This window comes from Labeo rohita, chromosome 2 (assembly GCF_022985175.1).
Source record: "Labeo rohita strain BAU-BD-2019 chromosome 2, IGBB_LRoh.1.0, whole genome shotgun sequence".
Taxonomy (NCBI): domain Eukaryota; kingdom Metazoa; phylum Chordata; class Actinopteri; order Cypriniformes; family Cyprinidae; genus Labeo; species Labeo rohita.
In genome coordinates, this window is record NC_066870.1 from 11,011,815 (window position 1) to 11,024,799 (window position 12,985).

Here is a 12,985-nt window from a genome sequence, read left to right on the forward strand (position 1 = left end):
GAGGGTGTCGGGAGCCGCCCACTGGAGGAGGGGGTAATGTCAGGCATTCACCACAGCCACCTCCACCTACTACGGAGTACTGATTGCCTACACCTGGTTCCAGTCAGCCCCGCCCTATTTAAGGCCCTGGCAATCAGTACCTCACCGTCTGGTCTACCGTTCACAACCTGATGCTAGCTCCAGACCTCTCTTTGTTTTCCTCCCTGGATTTCCTGTGTTTCAACCTGGACTCTGTGCTGTTTTCTATTTGGATTATTATACCATCTCAATTCATCAACGGACATTCAGCTAAGCATTACCATTACTCTAATCATCTGTGCACTTTACTATTACACTTTTGTCAATAAAACTTCTGTTTGGTTTGCACCTAACTCCTGCCTCTGGTCTCATCTCTCTGATAACGTGACAGTGTGTGAGATCACCAATGTAAAATTAATTTTATATAGCAGTTCAACAGACAAGAAGTTAATTGATTTACATTTTAGACATATTTTGTCTTTTTTCCTGTCTCAGAGCAACACTACAGTGTTTCTTTCCTGAATGAATCTTTTTTTTGAATAAATCACAGGATCCCGCCACCCCACCATGCCCCTGGATTTTTTTTTACAAATTGACCACTGGCTGCTGGAAGCGCATTCCTCAAGCATCAATTCAGTCAAGTTACCAGTATCTTCCTCTAAGGTAAATTTTGGATTTCTGCCTACTTAATTAAATCTGTATGCCATTTAGCTTGCCATTCGCATTTCCATTCATGTTTCTATTCGCGTCTACTACCATTTTCTTTTTTCTCTCCCTCTGTTGTTTCTCCCCCTGCTCTTCTCTTCACAAGTTCATCAAACAACAAGGGTTAGTTGGAATCGTTTTACAATCACTGTGAGTAATGGCTTCTCCTGCCATTGTTGTTTGCACCGCTTGCTACATGTACAGCTTATCTACCTCTGTCAGCAGTGAGGGATTTACATGTGATAAATGCAGGGAAATAGTTAGGCTGACAGAGATTTCAGAACTAGGGACACGCATCCAAAATTTAATAGAGGATAGTAAGAATGTGAGGGCCTTAGATACGGCTTTTGATGCAACTAGCTCAGGGAGTCCTGTACATTGTTCGGTTCCGGTTACTACGCCTATGCAGCAGGGCAACTGGGTGACTGTGAGACGGCATAGTCGCGGGTCAAAACACTGCTCTTCTGTTCCGATCAGAACATCAAACAGGTTTTTCCCACTCAGTGATGCACCCACTGAGAAACCTGATGAAAGTGCTCTAGTTATTGGTGATTCTATTGTACGGAATGTGAAAATAGAGACACCAGCCACCATAGTCCAATGTTTACCGGGAGCCAGAGTGCCTGACATCTTGGCAAATTTAAAAGTGCTTGCTAATGCTAAATGTAAATTCAGTAAAATTGTTATTCACGTTGGCACTAATGATGTTTGACTTCACCAGTCGGAGGTCACTAAAAATAATGTTAAAGAGGTGTGTGAACTTGCAAGTACGATGTCAGACACTGTAATTTGCTCTGGTCTTCTCCCTGCTTACCGTGGTGATGAGATACATAGCAGACTGTTGTCACTCAATAGCTGGATGTCTAAGTGGTGCCCGCAGAATAACATAGACAAATATGGCACATAGTCTTAGAGTTTGCACTTGAATAACTGGGGCCCAGGTCAGAAAGCAGACAGACTGGCTGAACCGACTGTCTGCTAGCCACCTCACTTCACAGAAATAAGTTAATTCTCAGCACATAAAGACCCTTTCACCTAGATATCATACTATAGAGACTGTATCTGTTCCCCGAGCTAGAAAATACAAAACAAACAAAAAAAAAAAAACGTCCAAACCAATTTAAGAGTAACAATCTAACTGATGTTCAACAAATAAAAAATGTGAGAACCAAATGATAAAGCTTGGCTTATTGAATATCAGGTCCCTTTCTATGAAAGCACTTTTTGTAAATGATATGATCACTGATCATAACCTACACTCAAAAAAATGATTCTTTAAACTAACTTAATTCAATTATGGACAGTGGTTCCACACAACCAAATTGTTTTTTTATGAACATGAATAGAATTGAATGAGTGACAACACAATTGAATGAGGAAGAATTTATGTGAAATAGTAATGTCCAACCAACTCAATTTATTCACTTCCCTGTAACTTAATCTGGTTAAGTTTAGTGAACATGTTTTGGTTTATTAAAAACTGGCCAAATGTGTTTCACTTTATCAACATAAGGAGGTTTTGTTTCAAACAACTCAATTAAATTATGGACAGTGGTTCTATCCAATTGGTTCTAGTTACTTTAACTAAATGATTTCTAGTTAAAGTTACTCCCTTCAACAAAGCATTTTTGTGTGATTATCTTGCAATGACTCATAAAAGACAAGATGTCACAAATGATCAAGTGTATTTGGTAAACAAGTGCGATAAAGTTGTACAGTTACAACCACATTACAAAATTACAGAAATATTAAACTACTGTCATTTTCTAATCGGCACATAAAGGTAACCAATCAAACCTTAATCCAGGAACTGGCTTCAGAAATAACTTCTTCAGTACTCCAAATGTGTACCTGATTTCAGGAGTTCAAGTTTAGTCCATATATCAGTCCCAGCAACATGTTTGTTCATATGATATACTACTAAGGTCCTGAAGAATTTTATCTTCCAACACTCCAACATCTGCTGGGCTGTCTTCAGTGTCTGCACCTTCAAATCTTATGACATAGATTCCCATGAGTCTTCTGGATCAACTCCTGCGTGTTGCCAACGTCTGTATCCTAGAAAGGATATTTAAAAGATTGGAGTACTCAAATTCTTGCATATTAACTTCACCATTTATCATCTTTGAAAAAAACAACTTACCATATACTCCATAATAACACTGCTAGTGTCTTCATTTGGGTACTTCAATGTCATTAGTCTAAAGATGCAAACAACAACAAAATTAATGAGATTTAGCCTTTACCTTTTCAAATAAACATTCTACAGGGTTTCCACGGGTCTTAAAAAAAGTGTTTTCGCTTTTCCGTGAATTAAGGCCTTGAAAAGGTCTTAAATCAGAGCAACAAGTCTTAAATTAATATGATCATGGCATTAATTTTCATGAGGGATTGTTTCCTTATGCGTTTCATTTTAAAGTGAAGCGAAGGCATAATTTCTGTGCTTGGCTTAGGTTGCTCAATATTCATTAAACAATACGCAGTAGATGGCGGTATGTACTGCTTCATCTGTCAGTCACACAAAGAAGAACTTGTCATTTGATTTTTTTTTTATAGTAATAAAAATCATTTAGTTCAGTTAGAGAACAGACAATACAATTAAAACTGAACACGGCTGCTCAATGCAGTGTGCCAAATGCTGTTCCCGTTCGTTCCTCTTCCCTTGTTTGGATTTTAATATTAAAGTATGTGTTCATGATTTCCTCGTCCCTGCTCCTCCTTCCCGCACACGACACCCCTGACAGTTACATAGTGTTAACTGATTTTCAGTTTTGTATACCTATTTAAACTTTGTGTAAGTGGTTATTTTATTAGGCATATAACATGGTGTACTATTAATTGTTTTGTTAATAAAAGTTCATTATATTACGTTAATGCCGCTAATTTAAAAGTGAAAGTAAAATGCACAGGAAGCTTTTACAAGCTACTTAAAACCGAAGGAAAGTAAAGAAAAGAGGGAAAACTCAAATAAACTAAAAAACAAACAACTGACTGACGCTGAATCGCTGCTAATTTAAATGTGAAAGTAAAATGTGCACGACACTTTTACTGAAAGAAAGTGAGGAAAAGAGGGAAAACTCAAATTAACTAAAAACAAACAATTGCTAGATACTACTAATTGCTGCTAATTTGAAAGTGAAAGTAAAACTCGAATTATACTTAGACACTGTAATGCGGACTCGTAGGAAGCGTGTAAGATCCAAGTGCGAACTTTTATTATACAGATTGTAGTCAAACAGGCAGGGTCAATATCCAAACAAACAGTAATATCCTGGGCAAGGCAAGAGCATAAAAATCCAATAAAGAGGCAGAGTCCAAAACCAGAGAGAGCAATCCGAAAAGTAACAAATAAACAAGGCTATGAAACGAGGCAAAACTATGGCAATGAGCAAGACAAAACTGTAGCAAAACAAAGGAAAACAATGACAAGAAACCAAACCGTGATAATCAAAAACAGGGCAATGAAAACAGGAAAACGCTTGGTAGTGCCCGCTATAGCAAAACAATACTTTGCTGTGTCTGTTTGGAAATGGCCTCCCTTTATGGCCACCAAACAGGAAGTTACCAACAAAGCAGCAGAGGGAGCAGCAACAGTCAGTCAGTGGGTAAGGGCTCCCTCTGCTGGCGTGGCGTTACAGAATCCCCCCCCACTAGGAGCGACTCCTGGCGCTCAAACAACAACAGTCCAGGAGGGTGGGGGAACAGAGGCAAAACAGGGGGTGGGATGGAGGGCCAGGTCCATGTAGAGGAGATGGGCCTGGATTGTGGAGCATGGACAGACATTGAAGCACTGGAGGACCTGGACTGTGGAGCTGTGGCAGACAGTGGAACCCTGGAGGACCTAGGCCGTGGAGCTGTGGCAGACAGTGAAACACTGGAGGTCCTGGGCCGTGGAGCTGTGGCAGACAGTGGAACCTTGGAGGACCTGGACCGTGGAGCTGTGGCAGACAGTGGAACACTGGAGGTCCTGGGCCGTGGAGCAATAGCAGACAGTGGATCCTTGGAGGACCTGGGCCGTGGAGAAATAGCAGAAAGTGGAAACTTGGAGGACCTGGGCTGTGGAGCAATGGCAGAGTAGGAAGCCATGGTGGAGTAGGCAGAGCAGGTAGAGCAGGGAGCCATGGTGAGGCAGGCAGAGCAGGCAGAACAGGGAGCCATGGCGAGGCAGGCAGAGCAAACAGGAGCAGAGATATCCACAGTGGAACTAGTGACATCCATAGCAGAGCGGTGTGTTCATGGATGATTTCCTTGGCCGTGGCAAGACAGGCAGAAAGTTCATAATAGGACGCCGCCCCCATAGGAGGTTCTGCAGCCAGAGCCACCACCTCCGGAGGCATTGGCGCAGACTCATGGTCAGACATGGCAGTGAGTTCATGAGTGGACGCGGCCTCCTTTGGAGGATCTACAGCATAAGCTGACACCTCTGGAGGCATCGGCGTGGATTCATGGTCAGACGTGGCAGTGAGTTCATTAATGGGCGCCACCTCCTTAGGAGGTTCTACAGCATATGCTGACACCTCAGGAGGTATAGGCGCGAATTCGTGGACAGACGAGGCCTCTGGAGCAGACTTGTGGACAGACGAGGCCTCTGGAGCAGACTTGTGGACAGACGAGGCCTCTGGAGCAGACTTGTGGACAGACGAGGCCTCTGGAGCAGACTCGTGGACAGACGAAGCCTCTGGAGCAGATTCTTGGACAGATGAGGCCTCTAGAGCACAGTATGCAGCCCACACACTGAAAATGGCAACAGCCATTACAGGCAGCACAGTAGATAGTGGGGTGTCTGTTGACCTTGAGGGTGTGGATGCTATGGACTTGTGGCTTGGGAGTGTGGGCTCTGCGGTTTCAGCTGATACGTGAGGTTCTGGTAAGACAGCCATTTCATGAGTTGATTCATGGAGGTCTGCCGTGACTTGACTTGACTCAGGGAGGTCTGCCGTAACTTGACTTGACTCAGGGAGGCCTGCTGTGACTTGACTTGGTTCATGAAGGTCAGCTGTGGCTTGACTTGGCTCATGAAGGTCAACTGTGGCTTGACTTGGCTCATGAAGGTCAGCGGTGGCTTGACTTGGCTCGGGAATAACAGCAGCAACTTGACTTGGCTCATGAAGATCTGCTGTAACTTGGCTTGGCTCATGAAGATCAGTAGTGACTTTGCTTGACTCAGGAACCACGGCTGTGACTTTGCTTGACTTGAGGGCTACAGCTTTACTTGACACAGGAGCAATAGCTGTAACTTGATTGGACTTCGGAAGAGCAGCTCTGACCTGACTTGACACAGGAAACACAGCTTTAACTTGACTTGACGCTGGAACAACAGCTGCAGCTTGACTTGACACTGGAACAGCAGCTGTAGCTTGACTTGACTCTGGAACAGCAGCCGTGACCTGACTGGACTCGGAAACTTGACTTGACTCAGGAAACGCAGCTGTAACTTGACTGGACTCAGGAGACGCAGCTGCAACTTGACTTGGAAACTTGACTTAACTCAGGAGATGCAGCTGTAACTTGACTTGACTTGGAAACTTGACTCGGGAGACACAGCTGCAACTTGACTTGACTCAGGAACAACATGGCTTGACTCGTGGGGCACAGCTGTGGCTTGGCTTGACTCGTGGGGCACAGCTGTGGCTTGGCTTGACTCGTGGGGCACAGCTGTGGCTTGGCTTGACTCGTGGGGCACAGCTGTGGCTTGGCTTGACTCGTGGGGCACAGCTGTGGCTTGGCTTGACTCGTGGGGCACAGCTGTATCTTGGCTTGACTCGTGGGGCACAGCTGTATCTTGGCTTGACTCGTGGGGCACAGCTGTATCTTGGAGAATAATAGCTGTATCTTGGCTTGATTCATGGAGAACAACAGCTGTGTCTTGGCTTGACTCATGGAGAACAGCTGTATCTTGACTTGACACAGAAAGTGTAGCCCTGACTTGACACCGGAGGATCAGGCATCACTTGGTTTGATTTGGGTGTGGCAGAGATGATGTGATGAGATGTGAATGAGATGATTTTGGTTTGATGAGGCTCAGGCATGGCAGCCATCTTGGCCAGGGACTCAGACGGGGCAGCCATCTTGTGAACAGGCTTGGTGATGGTGGCCATCTTGTGAACAGGCTTGGGGATGGCGGCCATCTTGTGAACAGGCTTGGGGATGGCGGCCATCTTGTGGAGTGGCTCTGGGATGGCGGCCATCTTGTGAGCTGGTTGTGGGAGGGCGGCCATGACAGGTGCAGGCTCTGGACAGGCGGCCAGACAGGTGCAGACGGGCAGGCATGGCGTGAGCAGGCCCTGGACGGGCAGGCATGGCGTGAGCAGGCCCTGGACGGGCAGGCATGGCGTGAGCAGGCCCTGGAGCGGCAGGCATGGCGTGAGCAGGCCCTGGAGCGGCAGGCATGGCGTGAGCAGGCCCTGGAGCGGCAGGCATGGCGTGAGCAGGCCCTGGAGCGGCAGGCATGGCGTGAGCAGACTTTGGCTTGGTGGACGTGACTTGAGCAGGCATGACGAGAACAGACTTTGGCTTGGTGGACGTAACTTGAGCAAGCTTTGGCTTGGCAGGCATGACGTGAGAAGGCTCTGGCAAGATAGTGACAATACCGGACGTGACATAGGAGCATTTAGGTGTGGCTGGTACGGGAGGATGGTAGGCATGATCATCGGCAATCCCTACAGTAAATGCTGATCCAGCCAACAACAGAGCATAGCGGATTAATGACCAGTGGTGGTGATGTCTTGGCAGTTTAACTGAAATGTCCTTGTCCAAACCAAAAAAGAAAATGTCCTTAAGAAAGCTGTCTTGAAAATCCACCAAGTGACAGATCTCACAAAAGTCCATAACATATTGTTCAATTGGCCAGTTACCTTGGCGGAGTCGAACGAGGCGTGATGCTGGGTCCATGGTGTGATCTGTGTAGAAGCCGCTGGATCTTTGGTAGGCAAAGTATTCTGTAATGCGGACTCGTAGGAAGCGTGTAAGATCCAAGTGCGAACTTTTATTATACAGATCGTAGTCAAACAGGCAGGGTCAATATCCAAACAAACAGTAATATCCTGGGCAAGGCAAGAGCATAAATCCAATAAACAGGCAGAGTCCAAAACCAGAGAGAGCAATCCGAAAAGTAACAAATAAACAAGGCTATGAAACGAGGCAAAACTATGGCAATGAGCAAGACAAAACTGTGGCAAAACAAAGGAAAACAATGACAAGAAACCAAACCGTGATAATCAAAAACAGGGCAATGAAAACAGGAAAACGCTTGGTAGAGTCCGCTATAGCAAAACAATACTTCACGGTGTCTGTTTGGAAATGGCCTCCCTTTATGGCCACCAAACAGGAAGTTACCAACGAAGCAGCAGAGGGAGCAGCAACAGTCAGTCAGTGGGTAAGGGCTCCCTCTGCTGGCGTGGCGTTACATATTGCTGTATTGTTTTCTTTCGATGTTGTTTTCTTTATGTGGGTGTGTGTGTGAAAAAATTCTAATGTAACCCCCTTTGTATTTTATCATTAACATTTTCAAAATAAACTAATTTAATTACACATTTTTTCTCAGTAACGGTAACTAATTACAAGTACATTTATTTTGTAATTAAATTACGTAATTCAGTTTCATCTTACTCCCCAACACTGTATTTACCAGTTTACCAAAAAGTGTCCCAATTTTGCTGACTTCAACTTAATTTGATTTACAAATTTATTTACAAATTTATTTGAAGTGCAATTTGATTATTGAATTTGGCTGTTTGCGGTTTTCATGAATAAGAAATTTTGTAAAAAGAATCCTACCTGTCACAAAATTGAAAAAATTGAATTATAAGTAAATTATAAATTATAAGTGCAAAATGGGGTAAGCCGGGAACACTATGACAAGTGCCCTCCACTGCAGCTTTACTAAAAAACAAAAACAATGAAATAGATTTTTACATGAATGACTCAAAAGGATGCACATAAATTAGCTACCTGGAACAGACACTTTGCTAACATTTTCCTTCCAAGGCTGACCGAATCATTCTCTCTTAGGCCTGATTCAAACATCTCTACAGTAGTGATGTGACATTAAAACAAACTTACTGCTCTCTCTTTTTTTTCCCGCTTCTGCTCTATTGATTTCAGTCTGTCCTCTGTAGCATTTTGTAGTAATTTAAAAAAAAAAAAAAATTCAAATGATGATTAATGATTTATTTTCTTTCTAAGAATGACAGTACGCTGAGTACAATGTACCATGTGGGTAAACTTTTCACAAATCATTTGCTTCATTACAATAAAGCCAGATTTCAGAAATAAATCAGAAATAAATACACAACTTCATTTCTCATAAAGAATGTTAATGTTGTTACGGAGGGAACGAGACGAGGAGCGGGTGGATACGTAAGCTTTTATTGACTATAGACAGAGACATGGTTGCAAACAGGCTGGGTAGAACACAGGCAAACAGGTATACAGACAGCAAGACACAAGAGTATTCTGTGACACAGGCGAGGGTCAATCAACGGTGAACGTAATCCAACGGGTGAGGAAAACAGGTAATCCAAACAGGGAGGCTTGCGTCCATACGAGGGGCAAACAGAGCCCATAACGATGAGACAAAGGGTAAATCCACGACAGACAAGAATAAAACAATGCTAGGGTCAAGACATGAATGACAAAACTAGATCACAAGAAATAACTAGGAAGGGGCTCCGTAATGCAGCTAACACAAGACGAGTGCTTAATGCCACTGCAAAAAAAAAAAAAAAAAGTCTATTAACATACAGTCTGGCAAGTCAGAGTCATTAGCTAAGGCTAAATTACTCTCTTGTGCAGTCCTCAAGCGATTGTTCGCCTTGCTTGAGGGCTACTAACAGTCTCGCAGTGTACATACCTGGCCAATGTCCACATGAATAGCTGCTGGATTCTTGTGCGTCCGAGTATTCTGTTATGGAGGGAACGAGACGAGGAGCGGGTGGATCCATACGCAAGCTTTTATTGACTTTAGACAGAGACAGAGACATGGTCGTAAACAGGCTGATCATGATTGGCTGCAGCTGTGAGCACGGTGAGTGAGGTGGAGCATGGCAAAGGTAGTCCAGGGTGTAGTGCAACAGTTTGTGTAATGGCAAGGTGACCTCTGGTGGCGAGTGAACCGAAGATCAGGACCAGACTCGTGACAAATGTAATGTTGTACATGTTATAATGACCTTTTTTCCTACCAATACATTGGACAATGTTTTATAGTTATAAGACAGACAAACGTTTCCACCTACACTCTTAAAAATAAAGGTGCTTCACAATGCCATAGAAGAACCTTTTTTGTCTAAATGTTCCATAAAGAACCTTTAAGATCTGAAGAACCTTTCTGTTTCACAAAAGGTTCTTTGTGGTGAAAGAAGGTTCTACAGATTATAAAAAGGTAAGAAAGAGATGGTTCTTTAGAACCTTTGAATGAATGGTTCTTTGTGGAACCAAAAGTGGTTCTTCTATGGCATTGCTGTGAAGAACCTCTTAAAGCTCCTTCATTTTTAAGAGTGTGTATTTTAAACAAATTTATCAAGGACTTTAGAAAGGGACTTTGAACATACACCCAGTGCTAACCGCCTATATTTTTTTATTTTATTATTTGTTTTAATAAAATGAGAAACTTATTTAATTGATCAATGCTATCTCAGTAAAGAAGTCAATAGGTGTGTTCGACTTACCGCAGCGCTGCGCAGCTCGATCAAATTCTGACTTGAAGCAGTGCATGCTGGTTAGAAATTTTGTCCGATTTGAGGCGGTGCCGACGCCTCGTGACTGTCACGTGTGGCATCAAAGTACCGCGATAGCGATTCGAGAGCAGCCGACTGACTCAGCCGGCACAGTTTCTTCAGAGCGGCTGCAGGAGCTCTGATGACCACATGGCTGTTTCACGATTGGCCAGATTCACCGCATGACAACGATCACGTGTGTTTTGGGTTTATTCTAACATCTTCAAGTCCGATAATGCTAAAAAATCTGTGTTTTTAGAACAATAAAAGTATTTTTACTGTAGTCGCAGTGTTATATTGAGTCAGATCTATCATAAAACACTGATTAAAGCATATATAACCCCACTTTATTATTATTTAAATAGTATATGTTCATGTTTATCATTATTCTTGTTCAGATGGCGCTGTATTAAGCAGTATATGAAACGTGTTTCAAATGCTCATGAAAAGGCTTTTGAAAAGTCTGTGCATTTGATAAATATTGCATTTAATTCACTTCTTCTGTGATAGAGCACGCAAACACCGCGAGAGCTTCACTGACGAGAGTAAAAAGGTGTGTTCGACTTAACGCAGCGCTGTGCAGCTCGGTCAAATTCTGACTTGAAGCAGTGCATGCCGGTTAGAAATTTTGTCCGATTTGAGGCGGCGCCGACGCCTCGTGACTGTCACGTATGGCATCAAAGTACCGCGATAGCGATCCGAGAGCAGCCGACTGACTCAGCCGGCGCAGTTTCTTCAGAGCGGCTGCAGGAGCTCTGATGACCACATGGCTGTTTCACGATTGGCCAGATTCACCGCATGACAACGATCACGTGTGTTTTGGGTTTATTCTAACATCCTCAAGTCCGATAATGCTGACAAATCTGTGTTTTTAGAACAATAAAAGTGTTTTTACTGTAGTCACTATGTTATATTGAGTCAGATTTATCATAAAACACTGATAAAAGCATAAATAACCCCACTTTATTAGTATTTAAATAGTATATGTTTATGTTGATCATTATTCTTGTTCAGACGGCGCTGTATTAAGCAGTATATGAAACTTGTTTTTGTTGCTCATGAAAACGCTTTTGAAAAGTCGGTGTATTTGATAAATATTGCGTTTAATTCACTTCTTCTGTGATAGAGCACGCAGAGACTGCGAGAGCTTCACTAATGAGAGCAGCAAGTGCTCTCGTTGATCGCCGTCTGTAGCCGTAGATGAAGTCGAACACACCTTTTTACTCCCTTTTTACTGCACTGCTTCAAGTCAGAATTTGATCGAGCTGCGCAGCGCTGCGTTAAGTCGAACACACCTTTTGTTTTCACTTTCAGGACATATGCACATGTCACGTGACTCCATATTTTCTCCAACAAAATGTGCATTTTTCATCAATTTTCATCCATATAATTGCAGACCAAAAATCTGAGTCACCGTCACTGGTTAGTAAAGAAGTATTTTCAAAAACTTTACAAAATATATATCATCAAATATATCATAGGAAATTACAAAACAAAACAAAACAAAACAAAAAAACCTGCATGTTTCCTCAAGGCAACATTGTACCGTAATGGAATCACATATGGCCATACCAGACTTATAGGATAGAATACATGTATGATATTTGTAAGGAAAAAAGTTACAGATATTTAAATGTTTTTGCATTTTTGCACGATATTGTAATGCATTTATAAGAATTGTAATTCATGCAATATCTGCACATATTCTTGTTGAGAGGAAGTGCTTTCTCAGCTTTCACAAGCAGTGAGGAGTCATTAGAAGGAGATTTTACATGCATGTGCTTGTGTGTGTGTGTATGCTTGTAAGGATAAAGTGCATATTAGCATAGGGTTATGATAATTTTAGATTTTTTTACTTCAAAAGAACACTAATTATAATGTGTTGGTATGATAACAGATATGATTGGTTATACTTGTGATCCACGATGGTACAGTGTTGCCTGAAAGCAACATGTGGGTATGAAATCTTACTTTTTGTTAAATATGAGATGTGCAATACGTCAAAAATGTGATAAATCTGTTTGGTCAAATGTTTGATTAAAGAAATTGATGTTTTAAATAAAAATTTTTTTTCTGCATGAAAATATCAAATGTTTCATTTTGTCCGTTGTGGTACAATGTTGCCTTGAGGCAACAAACTAAAAAATAAATAAATAAATAAATAAATTATAAAAATGTGTATCAATATTGTTATAGTGTCCAATTTTAAGCAGGAATAACATCACAAATAATTTTTTCCTAACTGATATCATATTGCGTACCTTAAAGGGTTTTAAGTTACTAGATTTCTAGATAGTGTCAGTGTCATGTTACAGAAATAAATGTTTAAATAAATAAATAAATATTTAAATAAATAAATGCATAAATAAATAATTAAATAAATATTTAAATAAATAAATAATTAAATAAAAATATATATTTGTATAAATAATTTTTTAAATAAATAAATATAAACATTTAAATAAATAAATATTCATTTATACATTTATTTATGCTTTCAATAAATAAATTATGCATTTAACGATTTATTTATATATTTCAACATTTAT